Source organism: Cornus florida, unplaced genomic scaffold (genome assembly GCF_030987335.1).
Source record: "Cornus florida cultivar Cherokee Brave unplaced genomic scaffold, ASM3098733v1 CherokeeBrave_3.0.0_Hap2_Chr06, whole genome shotgun sequence".
Lineage (NCBI taxonomy): Eukaryota > Viridiplantae > Streptophyta > Magnoliopsida > Cornales > Cornaceae > Cornus > Cornus florida.
Genome location: NW_026775576.1, coordinates 49,510,082 through 49,536,454, shown reverse-complemented (window position 1 = coordinate 49,536,454; position 26,373 = coordinate 49,510,082). Strand labels below are relative to the sequence as shown.

At 39.1% G+C, this 26,373-nt stretch overlaps 1 long non-coding RNA gene and 1 other non-coding gene across 6 annotated transcripts in view; one reads left to right on the top strand and one right to left on the bottom strand.

Annotated features, from left to right (window-relative positions):
• The window catches only part of LOC132311473 (uncharacterized), a 63,238-nt gene that overhangs the window by 9,832 nt on the left and 27,033 nt on the right, over positions 1 to 26,373 (bottom strand). For 4 of the 5 annotated variants that reach the window (XR_009483012.1, XR_009483011.1, XR_009483014.1 and 1 more), the window contains one exon: positions 1,755 to 22,165. This is a non-coding gene — a long non-coding RNA (uncharacterized LOC132311473). Of the gene's footprint in view, positions 1 to 1,754; positions 22,166 to 26,373 lie in introns of those variants that run through there. The other variant, XR_009483013.1, reaches the window with a different exon arrangement.
• Positions 11,252 to 11,358, top strand: LOC132315321 (small nucleolar RNA R71). Its single transcript, XR_009483621.1, has one exon. It is a non-coding gene; the product is annotated as a small nucleolar RNA R71 (small nucleolar RNA).

Sequence of the window (26,373 nt, the reverse complement as noted above, 5' to 3'; positions counted from 1 at the left end):
GATAATCTCCAAATCTATAGCATCAATACATATAGACATGCATCAATAGCATAAAATCTAGAGACAAACACATGAACATCTATTCTAACATACATAGACACATGGATAGAATGAAATGATCAATTGGAAGCATTAAACCACATAAATCATTGAATAAACAAGATCTATATATATCAAAGTGTCAAAACATTAATTACAACACTAATCCCTCAATAATACACAAGATTAATATATAGAAAGCATGCTTGGGGCTAACTTTAGCCTCAAGAGGATGTCTAGCCACTCATGGTGATGTTGCTCCAACCATCAAGGGCTAACTCCATGGAAGAGATCTGCTCCTTGGTTGATGAAGAGTCTCCAATGGTGTCTTTAGCCTCCTCCTCTATGCTTGCTCTCCAAGAGATGATATGAAAATGATATTGGCTCCCCTTTGTAAAAAAAAATCCTTATCCTTATATAGGTAGGTCAAAATGACACCCAAAATAAGCTGGGGTCGTTCACGCAATATTCCCTAATGATTGGATAAAGGACAACTTTCAATGAGATGGAAATTTAACTTTTTTGCACTAGAGGAAGTTCGATCGATCGAACCTTGGACTTGGATCGATCGAACTGGCTGAGATCCATCGAACTTAGGCTAGATTAATTCAACTAGTTGAGCTTTTTGGAAAAAGACAAATCCGAGATATTTTGGGAGATATTTTTGGGAAAAGGACAAAAGTGGTTAGTGGGTGGTACAGCTATGGATAGGATCAATCATTTGAATAAGGATAAAAGTGTTCGATCGATCGAAGGGTGGTGTTGGATCGATCGAACTTTTGGACTTTATGCTTTTGGGCCAAGGCTTGGATTTACCTTGAAGTGCTGAGATCGATCATTGTTTGATCGATTGAACCTTGAAGTTGGATCGATTGAACCTTGAAGTTAGATCGATCGAACTTTGCTACTTCCCACCTTTGGCTTCATTTGCTTTCTTCTTTCTCCACTTTGCTCATTTCTTTGTTTAATCCCATAAATGCTTCAATTAAGCTCTTATTTGGCTGAGTTAGCTTATTTTCGGGATAAGTGCTTGAAAATAGAAATAATACGAAATCAATCTAAAACGGTAAAGTAAGATAGATAAATGTACTAGAATGCCTAAGCTTAAGAGGTTTAAATACGCACTTTTCAGCGCTCATCATACCCCCAAACTTAAATATTGCTAATCCCTAGCAATGAACTAGAAAGTAAAGGAATGAAATAAACAACTATACAAGTATGAGTCTAGAAAATAATAAATGGATAATGCCACTTTCGTAGGGAACACGATTGCACTTAGCATATGCAACAAGCCTTTTAAACCCCTAGGTTACCCCTAGTGGACGAGTGAAATCTCGTGAGGGTTTTCAGAAATGGTACCCACAAACATTAAACTCATTCTTTCAAAAGAGGCACCAATATTGCAAACAAGCATTGGGAGAAAACTACCTCAAGTATGCAATTTTTCAAACATTTCTGAGCAATCTCCCAAAATTTCAACATCAAGCAAACAAATATGGTTCTCCACACATCAAGAAGATGATTATGCAAATCAAAACAACTCTAGAATTCTTTTGAGTGGACAGATATCAAATGTGTTTCTATCTAAGCTAACTAAAGAATTAATCACATCCTTACCCTCAAACTAGCACACAAATCTAGTACCGATCATCAAGACAAAAAGTGGACCTTTTATTAAAGCTTTATTGTTCTAGGTGCGCTTATTCTTTTCACTCATATTTTATTTTTTATTTTTATAGGATCAAAGATAGAAACATGGTGCAATGTGTTGATCTATTAAGCTTTCCAGCGATTCATGAGGTCGAGCGTTAGGTCAATGACTCCCAAACCAGACGGCTTTAGGGCATTAGGCGTTCAAATACCCTTACGGACTTACAAGCTCAAATCAACTAGGCTACAAATTAAGACAACCTCCATCTAATCATTTCCCACTTCTCACCTTTTGGAAGAAGCCCTCATTTTTTTATTGCTTTTGCAACTTTTTTTTTTAATTAAATTATTAACCTAGAGTTTGGGCCCTCCACCTTTCAGCGCGAGAAGTTCAGTGCTTGATGAGGCTAGAATCCCGGCTACTTAGTGAAAAGGGGTTGTTATCTACCTTTATTAAGAATGAAAACTTTCAATGCACTACTAGCCGAATTGGGATATAACTAATTCAATAATCAACAAAGCATGTACCCCATAAATGAATGCCAGTGTGCGCCTGTGTTAGTGTAGAATCCTAGAATGAATCTCAAAGTAATCACAAAATCAAAATGATGTGGACCACAAGTGCAAGCAAGATATCAATCTTTTGAAAAATTTACTCATAAATGGCATCCACAAGGTATACAAGGAGTATTGGACTCTCAAGTCAAGTAATTTTTAAATTTTAAGCAATATAGTCCTCAAAAGATCAATATCCCTCAATTACACAAGTCATGCTCAAAATTTTTGAATTTAGTACTAACTAACACTGTAAAGCACCATTCCCCCCAAACTTAAATGGCACAATGTCCTTAATGTGCAAGAGAATAAAGGAAAGAGTATACCAGTGCAACTAAGCAAGAATGATCGGGACTGAAGTATCCAAAGTGGGTGGTATGGCCCCCCAAACTTGGGATTAACTGTGGTCCTGAAAATTGGGTAACACTCTCTCACTGAAGTCACTATGATGCACCTGATGGATTCAAACATATAGATATGAGAATATAATCATATGTCATCCATAGCAAAAACAGATATATATAAAATAGATAAAGTGCAGGTATAACAAAAATATCAAAGCCGACAGACCGGTTGTAAAAAATAATAATGTACAGTGACAAAAGTAAAGTATCAATAGGAGAGAGGGATCATGAGATAGAAGGAACTGGGAACTCAGGAGGATGAGGTAGGATGGGCTGGTCGGGCTCCATGGATATCTCTGGATAGATCTCGGAACATAGTCGCGACATCCGTGCAGAAGGCAATAAAATCAGCTCTGTGGGCTGTAAGATCAGCTCGTATGGCAACAACAGCATCCTCAAGCATCTGCAGATGTACTCCAAAGCTAGGGGTCAGATCTGGCACCTTAGGCATAGATGAATCAGAAGAAAGCTCCTGAGTTTGCTCCTGCTCGTGAATGGGCGACCTGGCTGGAGAGTACTGCTCTGCGTCGTCTGCACGGCGCTCTAAGTCAATATCTATATGATCTGCAGCTGGATCAACTGGTGTGTCATCCGCTGCGGGATCTGCTGCTGCTGCCTATGCCTCCTCCTCCTCTAACTTCGCTGCAGCCACTATCGCGTGGTCCTACAGTCTGGTAATAATGGATCGGTAGCTCTTGTCCCAGTCCTTCTTTAGGAAGTGACAGGAACCTCTCTTGGGGTGCTCCTGTAATACCCCTAATTTTAAAAAGGATATTCCTGGTATTTAATGGTATTTAATTTATTATTTAAGTGCATTTTATTTGATTATGTGTCATTATATTTTTTTATTAGGTGCTTAATTGTTTTCTTTTGTGGTGATTTAATTTATTTAAATGATATTTATTTTTAGTTATTTGATTGAAATTACTTGTTAGTATTTTAATTATTTAATTGGCATTAATGGTTTAAGTGTAATTGATTTAGTTATTTGATTGGAATTACTTGTTAGTGTTTTAATTATTTAATTGGCATTAATGGTTTAAGTGTAATTGGTTTAGTTATTTGATTGGAATTACTTGTTAGTGTTTTAATTATTTAATTGGCATTAATGGTTTAAGTGTAATTGGTTTAATTATTCTATGTGTGTCTTATTTTATATGTGTCTTATTTGGTTTAATTGGGTTTACTAATTATTATTTTGTTCAATTAGATTATTTGTTAAGTATTTAATGGTGAATAGGGTATTTAGGTAAATACATCTAACTAGGGTTTTAATTACAGTATAAATTAGGGTTTTATATTATAGCCATCGTAGGTTTCTACGTTAATGGATGGGCCGGTTAGGATTGTGAGTTGGACTTAAATGAACCTAGGGTTTAGGAAAACTCTATAAGTATAAGGTAGACGTCTGCGTAGGGTTTTTTAAACAAAGCACACGTTTTGTGGAAGTGGAAAAGGAAAAATGCAGTTTTTCACATTCTGCCAAGGTTTGATCAAAGCTCCGATCCTGCTTCGTCCGTGGTACGATCGAGCTGAATTTTGGAGGAGAGGTTCATGACTTAGTGACGCACAATCTGAACGGTGGAGATCAGAGTTTGACCTCGGGAATAGTGATTCGAACTCGTGAACAGTAACTAGGTCACACAGGTTTTTTCCATTCTACCCAGATTTCATCAAACATCCGATCCCGCTTCGTCCGTGGTCCGATCGAGCTGAATTTTGGAAGAGAGGTTCATGACTCAGTGATGCACAATCTGAATAGTGGAGATCAGAGTTTGACCTCGGTAACAGTAATTCGTACTCGTGAACAGTAACTGGGTCGCACAGGTTTTTTTTTCCATTCTGCCCAGATTTCATCAAACATCCAATCCTGCTTCGTCCGTGGTCCGATCGAGCTGAAATTTGGAGAATAGGTTCATGACTCAGTGTCGCACAATCTGAACGGTGGAGATCAGATTTTGAGTTCGGGAATAGTGTTTCATACCCGTGAACAGTAACCAGGTTTTGGAACTCGCCGGGATTTTTTAAGAAGACGACGTTGAAACTTTGAACAAAAGTTTCTGAGGCAAGATTCTATCCTTACTCTTTCCCTTAGGCTTCATACTCTTTACACTCTTAAATGATTTCAGGATTAATGAAGATTAAACCAAACTAAAATGATATATGTTTTGCTATGAAACTGGTAGTTACAGTAGTGTTGTATGCTTGTTCAACCTAGACTAAGCATGTTTGTGGATGCATTATGGTTCTTTGGTTCACGTTTTTCCTTACCACTGCTAGTATAAATTATTGGAAGGATGGGTCTAGATGATAGCTATCTTAACTTCTATAATAACAACTGTTGGAACTTAAATACTAGGAGGATTTGAGTTTAACACTAGATCGGTTTTGTGGAGCACTATAATTTGAGCATGTCTACATACATACTGTGAATATTGTTTTGATGCTTATATTATCACAGTTAGTATCAACTATGGAGGTTAGGATTTTGTGATACATACCCTACATATCTGTATGTCATTTGTAAGGTGTTAAATGGAAGTTTTAATTAATTCTGTCTTTATATCAGACTATAGGGAACAACTTAAATTGGGCATGTATATGTTGTTGTTGTGACCCTGTTTATCAATGCTTATTTTATCATTGCTAACATTGAATGTCGGATGTTGGAATTTAGTTGATATATACTTGATTTATTGGTATTATTGACTACTGGAGGATTGGAAAGTAGGCACCGGTATGGGACGGTGACATACTAAGGATGGGTTTGGTTTTTAAAATAATACCATTACCCACCTACTTGGAATAAGGATGGGATTAACTAAAAGTTAAGTCCCGTGGATTTGTATTGTCATGGCAACTACTTGTTGAGCGGCAATACCAGGGATTTTGGATGGATTTTATATATGTACTGTTATGGTGCCTCGGTATGAGCTTGAGCCTCAGGACCGATGGCTAGAGAGCGTATATGCATCGGGATGTGTAGCTGGCTACGATGGTTGGAGGTGTACCATGTTTAAGTATAGGTACATATGCCCACTTCGTGTGCGTTTTAGCATGTTACCTCTATTCAGGTTGAGACCGGCCTGTAGTCCAGTGAGAGTCCTTTAGTGTGACTATATATATATTTACGGACTATTAACTATTGTTAAATTGTTTAGGATGTACATGCGTATCGGACCTCTGTTTGGATTGTAGTAGTATAGAGCTTGCGCGTGGGCCTGACCCACTTATATTTTTCAGGTACACGACAGTTCCAAGCTTAGACGTGTTCGTGCTGAGCAGAGGTCTCTATTCACTCTTCCGACGATGTAGGGCTCTCTCTATAGTTTTATTTCTGGACGTTTATTACAATTGTTCTATCTTCCGTTTGGATGTTTAATAGGGGTCCACTAGAGATGGATTCCCAAGTTGTAAACTGATGGAGTTTTGGAGTTTGGGCTTGATGGATTTTAATAATTATAATATTTTGCGGATTCTATTTTTAGTTCCTTCCAGCTTTAATTTCATTTCTTAATTTATTTTGTATTTCGTGTTTATTATAAAATATTAATTGTTTGATATTCCCTCGGGTTTGGGCCTGGGCCTGATCAACCCGTGTCTCGGATCCGAGGGGTATCACAGCTCCTGAGGGTGAATAGGGTAACGCTGATCTATTAAAATCTGGGTGATGAGGTGGCTGAATGGAAGAGACTTAGCCCGTCAGGGCGTCTCCTTGCTGATGTACTCGTCATATAGCTTCCTCATCACGCTCCAGATGAGCGCAGGAATGGACACCCAATGCCTGGTGTAGAAGGCGTAGAGGGTTGTCAAATAATCGCCCCTCCTCTGAATCTTATGCCCTGCCATGTATATATTCCAGAAAAGCACAAAATTGGTGAACCAAAGGTCATCTGGAAGGAATGTCCAAGTGGCGAAGGTTTCGCCACTGGTATGATGACTTGTAAGAAAGACTGCTATGTCGGCGTATGAAGGCCTGTATAGCCTCGGATATGTCTCCTGAAGCTCTGGAGGACATCTGTGTAGACAGCAGCAAGAGCGGGCTAGTGAGTCCACTGTGATGGTGATCGGATGTCCATCTATAGAAGTGACTAGCTCTGCTGTGGTACGCGGCAATGGTCAAAGGTTCTAGTAAAACAACCGTACCAGCCGCGGGTAGACTGGCTCTGTGACGAGGGTAAGAATAGCGGCCAGACCCCTCTGAATGATGTCATGGTAAGCGGATCGGGTCAGCACCGATCTATAGAAAAAGGCCGTGTCGAACACTGACTCATGGTCGACCGTCATATGCGCATATCGAGGCGCAGGCCTATCACGCTCCAGATGAGATGGCTGAGGTGAATGAGCAGGCTGAGGTGAATGCTCAGCTTTAGTATGCAGTGGAGATGGTAATAGAGTGAATGCAGGATGAGCCGTAGAGGTGGATGGTATGTGGTCATCCTCAGCCTCATGAGATGGTGACTGAGGTGGGATAGCCTGTGCTGGCTCCTCCTGTGCATAAGAGGGCTCTGCTGGCTTCTCTGTCCGTGGTCTAATGTGTCGGTGGGGCCCGTGTTGCCTGTTAGCAACGGTCTTCCTCTTAACCATGGCCTGCAAAAAGAAAAAGAAAAACTTGCAATGGGAGTTAGTACCAGAGTAAGAAAGTTTAAGCATAATATAGAAACATATATGTTAAATAAAAAAAATAGACAAAACAGATATGACATGAATCTATGCAAGTGGCAGGATATGAAACATGCTAAACAATGTAAGTATGAAATGCATCCAATATGGAATATCACAGGCATTGGGCATATATGAGATAGCATGAACATAAGATATGATGAATAAAGTGTATGTGTGAGATCTGTGAAGTTTGATCGATCATAAAAAGGAGTGAGATCGATCACAAAAGTTGGATCAATCGAAAATAAGTGAGAACGATCTCACAACTTCGATCGATCGGGGACATGAGTTTGATCGATCTCTCAAGCTCGATCTGAGATACAAGTTCGATCGATCGAACTGTGCGACAATGAAAACTCAAAGGTCACTGATCTGTGACTTTGGAAGCACGGTGCCTACACGAACGTGTTTGTAGGCCCAGCAATACAACAAATTAATCAATCTTAGCCACTGTTTAAAGCCCATACTCCCAAATCGAATCAAATCATCAAAAATATACACACATATATACATATATATATATATATATAGACACAAATGTTTCAAGCTTCAACAATGGAGGATTTTGTCATGTATATAGTATGTATTCAACATATAAAGCATGTATGCACAAGATTGAGGGTTAAATCATGAGGGACATTCTCGGATCTTACCTCAAACGATGAGAGAAGTGGAGATGTGGAAGAGTGAAGATGAATCCAAGAAGGGAGAGAGAGATTGATGCTTAAATGCTCGCCGGAAAGTTCACCGGAGGTGGTAGAGGTGATGGCAAAATGGTGACGGAGAAGGGGGTTAGGGTTTGTAGAGAGGGTGAGATTGATCTAAGGTATCGATCTAGAAAACCCTCGGTTTTATTTTTAAAAACATTCCCGGCATAGTTCGATCGATCGATCGAACTGTGATGAACTCTCTTTAAAGTATTTTTGGATTTTTGAAATTTTTGAAAATTGCAAAATTAAAATTAAAAATTGGAATTAAAATTAAAAATTGTAAAATAAAATAAAATAAAATATTTTTGGTGTTTTTTTTTTAAAAAAAAAAAATTTGAAAAGTCAAAACAAAGTCAAAATAATGAAATGAATAACTGAGATCGATCGAAACAAGAGTTCGATCGATCAGACAGAGAGCAAAAATATGCAGGTTTTTGGTTCAGAAAATTGGCTAAGTGTTGGAACTTGAAGATCGATCGAACTTGAAAGTTGGATTGATCGAAGAACTTCTTGATCGATCTTGGAATGTTTCGATCGATGAGACAGAGAGGTGAAATATACAGGTTGATGTAGGCTTAAATTTTTCTAAGTGTTGAATTATGAGATCGATCGAACTTGGAAGTTGGATTGATCGAAGGTCTCTTGATCGATCTAAGAGTTAGTCCGAACAATGAGATAGAGAGGTGATTTGGATGCAGGTTTCTACAGGTCGAAAATTTTTCTAAGTGTTGGATGCAAAATGGAGTTCGATCGATCAAACTTAGGTTTGAGATCGATCGAACTATGTAGAATGCTCAATAATGACATGAAAGCTCATGCAATCCTCACCAAAGTTCCTTTCAATGCATATGAGAACCAAAAACAAGTATCTAGACTTCGCAAGAAATGAAATTTAAAATAGAAATGAGGGAGGAGTAGGGTTTTGACACCCTACGAAATGTCTTTGCTAGTCTTTAACGTCTCTAGTAAGACATTGGGCTCTTTTAGCCCGGATCAAAGATCTTATAATGCATCCCGTCCTTGTTGGGGTGATAGATACTTTGAACTCCACCCAATAAATGGTTCTTTGAAGAACTTGTTGGATTAAGCTCAAAAGAAACTTTTGGTCCCTTGTCTATGCAATCACAACCTTTAGGCTTCCATGCCCTTTCAAAGCAAGAATTTGAAACAAGATTTTGAGAATGCAAGGTTGAAGATGATCCTTTGGAAGTTTTGGTCTTACACAAAAGCTCATTTCCTTGACATTGAAGATCATGACATTTATCTACAACATTAACCTCTCATTCATATTTGTCAAATGAATTGGGTATGGGATTAAAGATATTCAACTTCACCTTCATGTGGCCAAATGAGATCTTCATTATCCTCGTCCTACAATTGATGTTCGCATTAGCGGTTGCCAAGAAAGGACGGCCAAGGATAACGGGAATTTGGCTCTTAGGATTGGGGACCAGTTCCGTGTCGATGACAATGAAATCAACCGGGAAGAAGAATTTATCAATCTTAATCAAAACATCCTCAATTATACCCCTAGGCTTCTTAATGGATCGATCGGCAAGTTGCAAAACTACCGACGTCGGTTTCAATTCACCTAGGCCCAATTTGACATAAACTGAGTATGGAAGAAAGTTAACACTTGCTGTTAAGTCAAGAAGCGCCCGATTAATGATATGATCACCAATAATGTATGATGTAGTGGGTGAACCGGGGTCCTTAAACTTTGGAAGAATGTTATATTGCAAAATGGAGCTTACTTACTCGGTCAAAACCACTTTTCTTGGTGCTTGGCTCTTGTTCTTCCGCTTTTGGGTGCACAAGTCTTTCAAGAATTTGGCATAAGCCGGAATTTGCTTGATTGCATCCAATAGTGGAAGATTAACTTTCACTTGCCTAAACATTTCCATGATTTCATTGGTTTTTGCCTTTTGCTTATCTTTTGAAATGGATCCTTTTAAGGCATCCGGAAATGGAACTTTTGGTTCAAACATTTTTTCAGAATTTTCTTTTGAACTCTCTTCAACACAAGAAGTTTTCAAATCATTTTTCAACAAAACTTTTTCAACATCATTTTTTAAAACTTCTTTTTCAAACACATTTTTCAAGATTTTTTTCAATGTATCATTTTCAAAATCACTTTTCAAATCACATTTTGAAGATTTCTCATTCATAAGATCATGAACACGCAATGAAAGAGGAATGGGATGTGAAACGGGACGGGTGACAACTTGAGGTTGCACCGGTTCATTCTCTTCATTGGACATTTCTACTTGATTGTCCACAATCCTACTACTCCGCAAGGTAGTCACCGCATTAACATATTCAATGGTGTGGCCTTCCGATGAGGAATGGGTTTCCACAACATATTGTTGCTTAGGTGGGGCATTAATGGGCATCTTTCCCTTCTCTCTTGCATTGAGTGTGCTTGTTATTTGCCCTACCTGGGTTTCTAGCTTCGCAATAGATTGAGAGTGAGAATGAAGTAATTAAGTGTTAGCCTCTAAAGTGCCCAAAGCATTCAAAACTTTTTCTTCAAAGGCGGGACTTCGAGTATTTCCTTGGGAATAAGATTGGTTGGGAAAATGAGAATTAGCAAATTGATTCCCTTGTGATTGATAAGGTCTATAACCTTGGGATCCTTGGTTTTGAAGTAGAGGTGGAATGTACTTCCCTTGAAAACCTCCTTGGGAAGGGTTTGAGCCCTCTCCTTAGTTTTTCCAAGAGAAATTCGGATGATTCCTCCAACTTGGATTATAGTGAGTATCATAAGGATTATTCCCTTGGTTCACAAAAGCTGCATTGACTTGTTCATTAGGTTCATTTTGCACTTGTCCGTGAGGACAATGAGAAGTAAAATGAAGAACACTAGAACAAGTCATACATGTTTCATTTGATGCACGATGAGAATGGTTAGGGAAGGAAGATACTTGGTTCGCCGAGTTTTGGTTAATCAAAAATTGATCAAACCTTTGAGATAAAGACTTCATTTCGGCGACTATTTCATTTGAATGGTCAACTTGATGTAAGCTAACACTCTTCCTACCTTGTGAATTTCTACTATTCTTGTATGATAGTGTTTTATGCAAAGAATTTTCACTCATGCTCTCATAAAGACGCTACACGTCATCCTCATGCCTATCAATGTATGAGCCACCCATGGAAGCATCAACCATACTCTTATAGTTGTCTGATAAGCTTTCAAAGAAATATTAAACTAATTGTCATTTGGGCATGTCATGATGTGGACAGTTCCTAAGCAATTCATTGAAGCGTTCCCATACCTCATGGAACGTTTCTCCATCCCCATGTGAAAATTCTCGAATTAAGGTTCTCATGGCATTGGTCTTAGAAACCGGATAGTACTTTTTCAAGAATTCTTGTTGCATTTTTGCCCAAGAAGTGATTGAAAAAGGCCTAAGATTGTTAAACCAATACTTCGCCTTGTCTTTTAAGGTGAATGGAAAAAGTTTGAGTCTTAAAACCTCTTCCGGCATGTCCGTATATTTTATGGTGGAATATACTTCAAGAAATTCATCCAAATACTTGTAAGGTTCTTCACTTGGAAATCCTTGATAATTAGGAAGCATTTGAATAGTTTTTGGCTTAATTTCATAATGATGTGCTCTAAATGGAGGCAATTGGATGCAGGTAGGTGCATGTAATACCCCTAATTTTCAAAAGCATAGTCTCGGTATTTTGATTAATTGTTTTCTTTTCATTAATTGTTTTATTTAATGTTTTAATTGGTTTAATTGTAATTAGTTGTTTGGTAGAACTGTTTATTGACTTTAATTATTTAAATTGTTTTACTTAGTTTAATTTTATTTGCTTAATTATGTTCTTTAATTCTTTGTTAATTGTTTTATTTAGTTTTTGGTTAATTGGTAATTAAAATAAATTAAAGTTACTTGTTTTCCTAAATTCACGTTACTGTAGGATTGGTGGTAAGTAGCAGACATGCTTATTCACTTTGATGGTGTTATGGGCCGATTAGGTTTCACATTAGGGCTTCAGTGAGCTTTAGGTTTTGTGTAGCCTTATAAATAGATGTAATAAGGCTACCTAGGGTTTTACATACAAATAAAAAAAACATAAAGAAAAGAAAACCAACACACGTCTGTGGAAGTAGCAGAGAGAGAAACATAGGAGGTTTACAACAATTGTGTTCGCCGGAGGTCTTAGAAGACGGCGTAGAGATTTTGAACAAAGATCTCAATGGCAAGTTCTATCCTTACTCTCTCCCTTAGGCTTCGTGTTCTTTGCATTCCTAAACTGTTCCAGGATTAATTGTAACTTAAAAAGTTTCTCTGTTCATGCTAAAGTCTGATACACACCAGTATGTGTTGTATGGTTGTTAAACTGTTAAAACTTGATAGTTGTGTGCATAATTCTTGATTTAAATTCATGATTAATAATGGTATAAGGACTTAAACATGGACTGGGAACACACTAGGGTTAGGTTACAGGGTTTGGAAGTCATAACAGTGATGTGTAGAGGCTGCAGAGTTCATCGGAGGAAGGAACGACGAAGCAGAGAGGGAGGGAGCCGGCTCCCCTTAGTGTGGAGGCGGCTCCAAGAAATTAGAGCCGGCTTCAAGGTCTAAAGGTATTAGAACATGTTTCACCATATACCATGATCTTGTATTTGAATTATATATGGGTAGGACGCGTTAGTGTTGAATGGAACTAAGTTTTAAATTTAACATCAATTGGATTTTGTGAAACAACCAAAAACTAAGCATGTGTATATACATACTGTAATTCTATCTTTATACTTGCACTATTACTGCTAGTATCAACTGTTGGAGGAATTGAACTTGTTGATGGTTATTCTAAATGGCTGTAGTATCAACTGCTAAGTGTTGGATGACAGTTTGAAATAATCCTATCACTGTACCAGATTTTATGATACAACCTAAACTGAGTAGGTTTATATTTATATTGTGACTATGGTTATTGATGCTTACACTATGCCTGTTAGTATCAGTAATGGAAATATGGATTTAGCAGAAGTTTATTTTAATTGTTGATGTTATCAACTGCTGGATGATTGGATAGTATACACCGGTATGGGATGGTGGTATACTAGGGACGGTTTGGTTTCAAAATACCAAAACCTACCCACTCTGGATTATGAAATGGATTAACTAAAAGTTAAGTCCTATTAATTGTAGTGTCATAGAAACGACTAGTTGAGCGGCACTACTAGGGTTCAGGAGGGACTTTAAATATATTGTTATGGTACCTCAATATGAGATTGAGTCTCAGGATCGACGGTTAGGGAGCGTATATGCATTGGGATGCATAGCTGGATACGATGGTTAGAGGTGTACCCTGTTTAGGTTTAGGTACACATGCCCACTTCGTGTGCGTTTTAGCATGTTGCCTCTATTCAGGTTGAGACCGGCCTGTAGTCCAGTGAGAGTCCTTTAGTGTGACTACATATATATTTACGGACTATTAGCTATTGTTGAATTGTTTAGGATGTACATGCGTATCGGGCCTCTGTTTGGATTGTAGTAGTATAGAACTTGCGCGTGGGCCTGACTCACTTCTATTTTTTCAGGTATACGACAGTTCCAGGCTTAGACGTGTTCATGCTGAGCAGAGGTCTCTATTCACTCTTCTGACGATATAAGATTCTTCCCATAGTTTTTCTGGATGTTTATTACAGTTGTTTTATTTCAGTCTGGATGTTTAACAGGGGTCCACTAGAGATGGATTCCTGAGTTGAAAACTGATGGAGTTTTGGAGTTTGGGTTTGATAGATTTTAATAATTATAATATTTTGCAGATTCTATTTTTAGTTCCTTTCAGCTTTGATTTCATTTCTTAATTTATTTTGTATTCCGTATTCATTATAAAATATTAATTGTTAGATATTCCCTCAGGTTTGGGTCTGGGCCTGATCAACCCGTGTCTCGGATTCGAGGGGTATCACAATTGGTATCAGAGCACTCCAGGTTCAAGTGTCTCTAGGATTCTATCATATAAGACTTCCGCGTAGCATTTTCTCTTAAGTAGAGCTTAAGTTAGGATTCATTGTATTCCTTACGGTTCATATAGAAATGGTATTGACGTCTGTCTTTTCGTGTTAACAAATGGTTAACGTTAGAAACGGACAGAAAATGCAAGGAACTAGGAAGGAAAGGAGAGCGGCATGTAGGCATCAATATCTCCTACGGCGTCAGCAAATGGAGGAAGAGCAGCAAAGGCTTGGGTTTCAAGAAGACATGGGTCAGTTTCAGGAGGAACAGGAGAATGTTTAGCAGACTCTGGACCAAGTCAGAGATCCAGAGATTCTTCCTCACCTCAATGAGCTCGTTGCTCGGGCTATAGAAGCTGGGGTAACAGCTGCACTTCGGAATCAGCCTCAGGTACAGCCGGCACCGCTACCAGCACCAGTTGTTCAGACTGATACTTGGGAGAAGGCCAGGAGTTCTTTCATAAAGGGGAGCCCACCTGAGTTCACAGGCTCCACTGATGCCAGAGCAGCTCACCAGTGAAAATAGGACATCGAGCGACATCTTCGCTTGGTTCAGTGCACGGAGGTTTAAAAGCAGATGCTTGCTACATTCAAGCTAGTTGGGGATACACTACAGTGGTGGGAGTCAGTTACCACCGCAGAGGAGAGGATGGCATTGACTTACGATCAGTTCAGTGCACGCTTTGATGAAAAGTACTTTCCTTATGCAGTCAGGGTAGCTATGAAGACTGAGTTTCTAAATCTACAGCAGGGGAATATGACAGTGGCGGAGTATGAGCAGCAGTTCACACGCTTGTCTCTCTTTGCACCAGAAGAGAAGAAGCATAACAATTTTGTCAAGGGACTGATGTGGTCTATCAAGAGAGCTATTACAGGTAGTCCAGCCTATACTACCTATGCTCAGGTGGTAGACGCCGCTCTACAGTAGTATTAGTTGACCGTGGACATTATACAGGCCAAGGGTGAGAAGCGGGGTGACAGAGACTCTGCTAACCAGTCAGCTAAGAAAGGGAATGGGAACGGACACCGATAGAATGACAAGGGCATATTCCAGGGACAGCAGCCTTGGAAGAAGCACAAGGGTGGTTCAGATGCTCCCAAGGATGTAGCACCTATTCAGCGTCAACAGAATGGGGGACCGCAGGTAGGACAGGGTCAGCCACCGGCTAACCGATAGAGGAGGCCATTTGGTACTTTCCAGGGTAGTTGTTATACTTGTGGAGAGTACGGTCACACTTCTAAGCAGTGTCCTACAATAAGACAGGGACAGAGACAGGGACAGGGACAGCATGTGCAACAGGGGCAGAGGGCGCCAATGCCTCTTCCAACTCTACAGGTTCTTCGGATTCAGGGATAGACTTATCTGGCATTACCGGCACCGCCGCAACCTCAGGGACAGGCACCGTAGCAATTACATTATAGCAAGGTGTACAACCTTAAGCCACAGGATATGCAGGCACCTCAGGCTGTTGAGGGTAAGTTTCCTATACATAGTTCTCATGGACGTGTTTTATTTGATACGGGTGCTACACACTCATTTGTAGCTAGGACTTTTGGTGTTTTATCTGGGATGAGGACGAAGGTATGCACTAGACCTCAGGGTATTCCTACACCATTGGGCGATACAGCTATTATACATGAGAGTGATGGGCCTGTGACACTAGATATTGGCAGACTCAGATTTCTAACCAACCTATTGGTCCTGCACATGCACACTTATGATGTGATACTTGGGATGGATTGGTTGTCTCACTACCATGTCCAAGTTTATTATTTTGATAGGTCTATTGTATTTACCGTACCTGGTCAGGATATGTATGTAGTAGCTATGCCACATTCTAAAGGGGGCGGTAGCACCTATTTGTTCCATGTGGAGAAGGAAAAGGAGGAGGGGATTACTGTGTCATTGGATCACATACCGATGTACAGAATTTTCCAGATGTTTTTTAGGAGATTACAGGGTTGTAACCTAGTTACGAGATCGATTTCGTGATAGATTTAGCTCCAGGCACTGCGCCTATTGCTAGGGCACCTTATAGGATGGCACCGGTGGAGATGCGCGAGCTGAGGGATCAGATTCAGCAGCTACTTAGCCAGGGTTTCATTCGCAGGAGTACTTCACCCTGGGGAGCACCAGTGTTATTTGTGAAGAAGAAAAATGGTTCACTTCGCTTATGTATAGATTACAGGGAGTTGAACAAGGTTACGATTCGTAACAAGTATCCTTTGCCCAAGATTGATGACTTATTTGATCAATTAAGGGGAGCCACATACTTCTCCAAGATTGATCTGCGTTCTGGGTATCATCAGCTGAGGGTCAGGGAGCAGGATGTTCCTAAGACAGCGTTTCTCACGAGGTATGGTTCTTATGAGTTTCGTATTATGCCGTTTGGGACGACTAATGCACCTGCAGTGTTCATGGACTTAATGAACAGAGTCTTCTGGGCTTATTTGGATCAATTTGTTATTGTCTTTATTGATGACATCTTGATCTATTCTCTGTCGGAGGACGATCATGCTAGACATCTTCGCATAGTCTTGCAGACGCTTCGTGAGCACCAGTTATATGCCAAGTTCGAGAAGTGTGAATTTTGGCAACGGGAAGTGAAGTTTCTGGGTCACGTGGTGTCAGAAGGGGGGATAGCGGTTGATCCAGCTAAGGTTTCAGCTGTGATAAAGTGGGGTCAACCAACTTCACCTATCGAGATTCGGAGTTTTCTCGATTTGGCAGGATATTATCGTCAGTTCATCTAGGGGTTCTCCAAGATAGTAGAACCACTCACTCATCTGACCAAGAAGGGTGTACAGTTCGTGTGGGATGAACACTGTCAGCGAGCTTTTGATGAGCTGAAAAGGAAGTTGACTTCTGCACCGATTCTGGCTACTCCACAGAGTGGGATAGAGTATCTTGTCTACACGGATGCTTCGTTGCAGGGTCTTGGATGTGTTTTGATGCAGGAGGAGCGACCGATTTCTTATGGATCTCGGAAACTTAAGCCTCATGAGCTTAATTATCCAACACATGATTTGGAGTTGACAGCAGTGGTTTTTGCCTTACATATTTGGAGGCATTATCTATTGGGTGAGTCCTTCAGATTATTTAGTGATCACAAGAGTCTGCAGTACTTGTTCACTCAGCGGGAGCTGAATATGAGACAATGCAGGTGGTTGGAATTTGTGAAAGACTATCACTTTTCTATATAGTATCATCTAGGGAAAGCGAATATGGTGGCGGATGCACTCAGTCGCCGACCTGTTGGTAGTCTTTCTGCTTTATTCACCACTGAGTGGAATGCTTTGAAGGATATGGATGAGTTATCGGATGCTTTTATGGCTTGCATGGTGGTTACACCTTCCTTCATTCGCAATGTTTTACAAGCACAACTCACGGATCAGCAGTGCATTGACAAGGTTGCAGAGATAGCTTCTGGAGAGGTTCCATTTTACTATGTTGGGGCTGACGGAGGTTTGAGGTACAAGGGATAGTTAGTGGTACCTTCTGCTAATGATTTGAGGAAGGATGTGATGACTGAGACTCACCATTCTGAGTTTTCTGTTCATCCAGGAGGTGACAAGATGCATCAAGATATGAAACGGCAGTTTTGGTGGGTAGGTATGAAAAGGGAAATTGCTCTTTTTGTTTCTTAGTGTAGTACTTGTTAGATGGTTAAGATTAATCATCAGAGGCCGCCAGGTGCTCTACAGCCACTACCGATTCCGGAGTGGAAATGGGAGAGCATATCTATGGATTTTGTGGAAGGACTGCCTAATTCTTTCAAAGGGCATAATTCCATATGGGTTATTGTGGATAGGTTGACTAAGTTAGCCCATTTCTTGCCTACTTGAATTGATTTCACTTCGGAGCAGTTGGCAAGGCTTTACATCTCAGAGATTGTGAAGTTGCATGGCATTCCGTTGTCTATCATATTGAACAGGGATTCGAGCTTTGTGTCAGGATTCTGGAAGAGTTTTCAGCAGGCGTTGGGTATAGAGTTGCATCTTAGCACTGCTTATCATCCTCAGACTGACGGACAGACTGAGCGGGTGAATTAGATTATGGAGGATATGCTTCGGTCGTGTGTTCTTGATTTCAAGGGCCACTGGGAGGATTACTTACCGCTTGTGGAGTTTGCTTATAACAATAGTTTTCAGAAGACTGTTGGGATGGCACCATTTGAGGCGTTATACGGCCGACCCTGTCGATTGCCTGTTTGTTGGATGGAGGTTGGTGAGAGCAGATTCTTGGGTCCTGAGTTCATCAAGGATACTTTTAAGAAGATAGCTCTTATTTGAGATCGCATGCGTACTACCCAAAGTAGGCAGAAGAGCTATACTGATCGTCATACTTGGGCATTGGAGTTTCAGGTTGGGGATCAGGTTCTACTCAAAGTGTCTCCTATGAAGGGTGTTATGCGCTTTAGGAAGAAAAAGAAGTTGTCACTGCGATTTGTCGGTCCATTCATGATTACGGATCGCATTGGAGCCGTTGCTTATCGATTGGCACTTCCGGATACTTTGGATCGCGTCCACAACGTGTTTCATGTTTCCATGTTGCGAAAATTTCTGCGAGATGAGGATCGGTATCAGCATATCGATGTTGGGGAGATTGAGTTGCAGCCGGATGCAACTTATTTGGAACCACCATATCGTATTGTAGATCATCGGGATGAGATCCTTCGTAATAAGGTTATTCCTTTGGTTCGTGTCCAGTGGAGTCATCACAATGACGCTGAGTCTACTTGGGAACGGGAGGATGTCATTCGCTCGCAGTTTCTTGAAATTTTGGAAGAAGGTAAGAGCGAATTCCGAGGATGGAATTCCTTTTGTTAAGGGGGAAGAATGTAATACCCCTAATTTTTAAAAGGATAGTCTCGGTATTTTGATTAATTGTTTTATTTAATGTTTTAATTGGTTTAATTGTAATTAGTTGTTTGGTTGACCTGTTTATTGACTTTAATTATTTATATTGTTTTACTTCGTTTAATTTTATTTACTTAATTGTGTTTTTTAATTCTTTATTAATTGTTTTATTTAGTTTTTGGTTAATTGGTAATTAAAATAAATTAAAGTTACTTGTTTTCCTAAATTCACGTTACTGTAGGATTGGTGGTAAGTAGCAGACATGCTTATTCACTTTAATGGTGTTATGGGCCGATTAGGTTTCACATTAGGGCTTCAGTGAGCTTTAGGTTTTATGTAGCCTTATAAATAGACGTAATAAGGCTACCTAGGGTTTTACATACAAATAAAAAAAAAAAACACAAAGAAAAGAAAACCAACACACGTCTGTGGAAGTAGCAGAGAGAGAAACAGAGGAGGTTTACAACAATTGTATTCATCGGAGGTCTTAGAAGACGGCGTAGAGATTTTGAACAAAGATCTCAAAGTCAAGTTCTATCCTTACTCTCTCCCTTAGGCTTCGTGTTCTTTGCATTCCTAAACTGTTCCAGGATTAATTGTAACTTAAAAAGTTTCTCTATTCGTGCTAAAGTTTGATACACACCAGTATGTGTTGCATGGTTGTTAAACTGTTAAAACTTGATAGTTGTGTGCATAATTCTTGATTTAAATTCATGATTAATAATGGTATAAGGACTTAAACATGGCCTGGGAACACACTAGGGTTAGGTTACAGGGTTTGGAAGTCATAACAGTGAGGTGTAGAGGCTACAGAGTTCATCGGAGGAGGGAACGACGAAGCAGAGAGGGAGGGAGCCGACTCTCCCTTGGAGGGAGCCGGCTCCCCTTAGTGTGGAGGCGGCTCCAAGAAATTGGAGCCAGCTCCAAGGTCTAAAGGAGGCGGCTCTAATTTTTGGAGACGTCTCTTTGCTCAGTTTTTCAATTTTTTCTTCGTTTCTAATTAGTTTTTCATGTAGTGGATGGTTCTGGAACTTTTCAGATGAGGTTAAAACTGAATATGTAATGTTTAGAAGAGGCTCATGTCTGGGTTAAGGTTCCAAAAGGAGTGTTAATTAATCTGTCCACTTGGAATAGCTTGGACAATAAAGAACTTGAACAAATAATTATACTGTGATTGGAGTTGATAGACTTGTAGTGTTTAGTTCTCTACAATAGCCTTTTCTGAGATGAACAATGGTAATAGAACATGTTTGACCATATACCATGATCTTGTATTTGAATTATATATGGGTAGGATGCGTTAGTGTTGAATGGAACTAAGTTTTAAATTTAACATCAATTGGATTTTGTGAAACAACCAAAAACTAAGCATGTGTATATACATACTGTAATTCTATCTTGATACTTGCACTATTACTGCTAGTATCAACTGTTGGAGGAATTGAACTTGTTGATGGTTATTCTAAATGGCTGTAGTATCAACTGCTAAGTGTTGGATGACAGTTTGAAATAATCCTATCACTGTACCAGATTTTATGATACAACCTAAACTGAGTAGGTTTATATTTATACTGTGACTATGGTTATTGATGCTTACACTATGCCTGTTAGTATCAGTAATGGAAATATGGATTTAGCGGATGTTTATTTTAATTGTTGATGTTATCAACTGCTGGATGATTGGATAGTATACACCGGTATGGGACGGTGGTATACTAGGGACGGTTTGGTTTCAAAATACCAAAACCTACCCACTCTGGATTATGAAATGAATTAACTAAATTTAAGTCCTATTAATTGTAGTGTCATAGCAACGACTAGTTGAGCGGCACTACTAGGGTTCAGGAGGGACTTTAAATATATTGTTGTGGTACCTCGATATGAGCTTGAGTCTCAGGATCGACGGTTAGGGAGCGTATATGCGTTGGGATGCATAGCTAGATACGATGGTTAGAGGTGTACCCTGTTTAGGTTTAGGTACACATGCCCACTTCGTGTGCATTTTAGCATGTTGCCTCTATTCAAGTTAAGACCGGCCTGTAGTCTAGTGAGAGTCCTTTAGTGTGACTATATATATATTTACGGACTATTAGCTATTGTTGAATTGTTTAGGATGTACATGCGTATCGGCCTCTGTTTGGATTATAGTAGTATAGAACTTGCGCGTGGGCCTGACCCACTTCTATTTTTTCAGGTACACGACAGTTCCAGGCTTAGATGTGTTCGTGCTAAGCAGAGGTCTCTATTCACTCTTCTGACGATGTAGGATTCTTCCCATAGTTTTTCTGGATGTTTATTACAGTTGTTTTATTTCAGTCTGGATGTTTAATAGGGGTCCACTAGAGATGGATTCCCGAGTTGTAAACTGATGGAGTTTTGGAGTTTGGGTTTGATGGATTTTAATAATTATAATATTTTGCAGATTCTATTTTTAGTTCCTTTCAGCTTTAATTTCATTTCTTAATTCATTTTGTATTCCGTGTTCATTATAAAATATTAATTATTAGATATTCCCTCAGGTTTGGGCCTGGGCCTGATCGACTCGTGTCTCGGATCCGAGGGGTATCACAGTGCATTATACTCGTTAGGCACAGAATGGTCTCTTAAAGCAAGAGGTGGATTAGCTACTTGAAGTGCAACATGAACACCTTGGTTTTGAATTCCTTGATTGATGATAGAAGGTTGTGGAGCATACATTGGCCTTGGCATTCCATATGGAGCTTGGCCTTGTTGTTATGGTGGTTGGTGAATGAATGGCCTAGGCATGCCTAATGATACTTGTATGTTCTCATTGTGCACATTGGGATGAAGGATACCTTGTTGGTTTATATGACCAAGGTCCTCAACATGATCATTATTATGGTCATCATTGATAGATTGGATCTATTTGAACTTCCTCTTCCCCTAGGATTTCTAACGATACATTCCAAATGCAAATCAAGAGGGACAAGAGTTGGTCTCAATGAACGACGTCCATGAATGCACAATGCAAAACACAACAAACACAAAGAATGACAAACACTATGCCTTCACAGTAATGCAATTAGACTTCTTCCACATACACTTAATTCATACTCCCATGCTTTAACAATAATGATGTAAAGAATAATTAAAAGAAAGCCTTCACGCGGGCCGATGATTGAACTAAGGGATTAAGTAAAGAAAGTCTCACAAAGGTCCTTTAGCACTTCAACTCCAAATTTATAGCTTAGCTTAGCAAATTTTTAAAAATTTTCAACACTTTTCCTTGCTTGCTTAGCTTGAATACTCCTTTGCTTGCTTCCTCTCCAACAATGCACCTAGTTAAGTAAGAACAATACAATAAGTAACCAAAAAGAAAAATAAAAATAAAGTAAAGACATGATTAAAAGAGTACTAATCCTAATCAATTCCACAAATCCAACGTTGCCAAATCTAATCAATCAAATCCCCGGCAACGGCGCTAAAAACTAACGTGGTCCTTGTGAGGGTCGCTACACCATATAAAGCTTGAGAATGTGTGTTTTAAGGCGAGGGCTAAGAGTTTTACATTTATAAAAGCCACTACTACCTTCACTAAAAATATAGCAAGAGTGAGTGGGGATCGTCCCAAGGGATTATGAGGATCGAACAAGGTCGTGGAATCGCTATTAGGGCTAGTAGGTCGAGTGATCAAACAATTAGTTGGTTGGTTGATTTGATAACAACTAAATTAGATTAAGTGATAACAAAATAATGTAATTAAGAGTAAGTAAGAGAGAGAGAGATCTTGGGGTTTAGAGATCACCACCAATCAATGCATTTTTATACCGTTGACAAGTGACTAATGAGGGCAAATGGTGTGTTGCAATATTGAAGTGTGTGTGTGTTTGATTAATTCAACAAGCAAGGATGACTAGTTAAGCATGTATTGTCTAAACATCATGTGAAATGTACAATATATCTAAGCAATGAAGCATATATTGTCTAAACAACATGTGAAAAGCACAATAGATCAAAACAAGTCATTAATCCTTTCATTAAGCTCACAATCCAAATACAACACAAGGATAGAGACATATGCTACTTGCATTCAAAAGCTTAGATCATCAAACAACAAGCATGGATTGTCCTCCCATTTAACACTACACTACAACTACACTACATCTACACTACTAGCATGAAAATAAACTAGGGGAGAGGCACAATCTGTTAAGGAATAAGTATGAACCATCAAGAGAATCACAAGAGCATTCTTTTAAGCACTATGTCTTGACAATCTCCAAATCTATAGCATCAATACAGATAGACATGCATCAATAACACAAAATCTAGAGACAAACACATGAACATCTATTCTAGCATACATAGACACATGGATAGAATGAAATGATCAATTGGAAGCATTAAACCACATAAATCATTGAATAAACAAGATCTATATATATCAAAGTGTCAAAACATTAATTACAACACTAATCCCTCAATAATACACAAGATTAAGATATAGAAAGCATGCTTGGGGCTAACTCTAGCCCCAAGAGGATGTCTAGCCACTCATGGTGATGTTGCTCCAACCCTCAAGGGCTAACCCTATGGAAGAGATCTGTTCCTTGGTTGATGAAGAGTCTCCAATGGTGTCTCTAGCCTCCTCCTCTATGCTTGCTCTCCAAGAGATGATATGAAAATGATATTGGCTCCCCATTGTAAAAAGTAATCCTTATCCTTATATAGGTAGGTCAAAATGACACCCAAAATGAGCTGGGGTCGTGCACACAATATTCCCTAATGATTGGATAAAGGACAACTTTCAATGAGATGGAAAGTTAACTTTTTCGCACTAGAGAAAGTTCGATCGATCGAACCTTAGACTTGGATCAATCGAACTGGCTGAGATCCATTGAACTTAGGCTGAATCAATCCAACTGGTTGAGCTTTTTGGGAAAAGACAAATCTGAGATATTTTGGGAGATATTTTTGGGAAAAGGACAAAAGTGGTTAGTGGGTGGTACAGCTGTGGATAGGATCAATCATTTGAATAAGGACAAAAGTGTTCGATTGATCGAAGGGTGGTGTTGGATCGATCGAACTTTTGGACTTTATGCTTTTGGACCAAGGCTTGGATCTATCTTGAAGTGTTGAGATCGATCATTATTCGATCAATCGAACTTTGCTGCTTCCCACCTTTGGCTTCATTTGCTTTCTTCTTTCTCCACTTTGCTCCTTTTTTTGTTTAATCCCAGAATTGCTTCAATTAAGCTCTTATTTGGCTGAGTTAGCTAATTTTCGGGATAAGTGCCTAAAAATAGAAATAATACGAAATCAATCTAAAATGGTAAAGTAAGATAGATAAAGGTACTAGAATGCCTAATCTTAAGGGGTTTAAGTACGCACTTTTTAGCGCTCATCAGGAATCCATCTAGTGGACCCCTATCAAATATCCCAAACCGAAAAGGAAATAACTGTAATCAAATTCCAAAGCTAAATATAAAAAGCAATCCTACATAGTCGGAGGAATGAGTGTCTATATCTGCTCTGCATGACGAAGCTCTAACCTTGGAACTAACGAGCACCTGAAAAATAAGAGAGTGGGTCAGGCCCACATGCAAGTCCTATTCTACTACGATCCATACAGAAACTTGATATGCAGATACATCCTAAATAGCTCAACAATAACTAGAATAGTCCATATATGTATAAGCACAAACTATAGGATGCTCATTAACCCAATAGGTCTGTCTCAGCCTGAGTAGAGATACCATGCAAATCACACATAACGTGGTCATGTGTACCTCGACCTACCAGGGAACAACAACTATTATCTAGTTATCCATCCTAGGCGATATACGCACCCTAACCATGGTCTTAAGACTCAAGCTCATACCATGGCACCATAACATAAATATATGAAGTCCGTTTACTCCTAATACCAAATATCATCCATCTGGTATAGTAGCCTGATATATATATAACAATTCATCCAAAAACCAAAGTAGGTCATTCAATCATTTTATAACATGACACAAATATAAGTAAGACTTAACTTTTATGGTTAATCCATACTTTAATCCAGAATAGGTAGGACTTAGTGTTTGAACTAATCCATCCCTAGTATGCCACCGTCCCATACCGGTGCATACAATCCTCCAAATAACATAGTTAATAAAACAACACTATATATCCATCAACCATTCTCCAAAATGTGCATTAATATAAATTAATGCATATATATCAACATTAGGCAGTCATTGTAGAACCTAAAAATCATATTTTAACTATGTAAACTACTAAAATAAATCTATGCATTTACATCCTCCAAATTGTCCATAAATTGATGCAGTTAAGTAGCAAATAAGTATCAATTTATTCCAAATCAAGCATAGTTAATTTCAAGTGATTCATTATACTTATATCTCTATTTAAATGTGATTAACAGTATTAAAATTATATTTAAAATAACCTCCAAGTTCCAGTATGTAAGTTGATTAACAATCAAAGTGCAACATATAGGATTTTTCCCTAAGTTCACACCGTCCATTCCTTATTCCGTTTATGAATTATTATTTTCCTATGTTTTTACAAGTCCATAGCCATTATATACATCATTTAAAATAGTTTAAACGAAGTAGAAACACCCTACACAGTCCAAACAGCGCCCTAAAATAGTTAAATTCGTAATTCAGTGCCAGAGCAGGCTCTCACAAGTTGAAAGCCTGCTCCAACAACATGGGAGCTGGATCTTTAACTTTGGGAGCAGGGTCTATGGAGTTAGGAGCTGGCTCTACACCTTTCAGAGCTGGATCCATTGATGAGGGAGCTGGCTCCCTCCTTTTGGGAGCCTGCTCTCTTACTCCCTGAAGCCGTTCGACGCTTTTTGCTTCGTTTTACTTGCCTCCGGTGATACCTAGGCCCTTTGTAATTCTTTTAAATCTTGTTCAAGTGTTCAATTAATGTCCCAGATTACTTATTATGCATTAACAACATCAATTACATAAGGCTTAAAAGCATAAACAGAAGGATACAATTAAACACTTTAAACACTTTCAAAACAGTTTAATTCAACGAAGCAAATTTCAGTTTAAACATACATCACAAATATTTTTTAGCTATGTTTTAGCATTAATTAAGCTCTTGGAGTCTACCTAGGCCTGCACAGAACACAGGTTTAAGGGAAAGAGATAGAATAGAGACTTGCCTCCGATTTCAGTTTAGAAATCTTAAACCGTCGTCTCTAGCAACTCTGGCGACCTTAGTTGCCTTTACTGACCTCTGCTGCTCCTAGTTCAACCCACGAGCATGCGTTAATTACTCCTCCTTGATTCAGCCCTTGACCCTAACCAAAACCCTAACTTCTCTCTCTGTTTTCTCTCAACTTTCCCTCTCTGCCTCTTAATACTCTGTATTTGTGGTTTATGTCGTAAACCCTAAACAGACCTCATATGATAGCATATATGTAGACTAATATAAATCATAGTTCACTTATAATTAGAGACGGCCAACCCTAATTAACCCCAGTCGGCCACCACGTGAAGCATAAAAGAAAAATAAA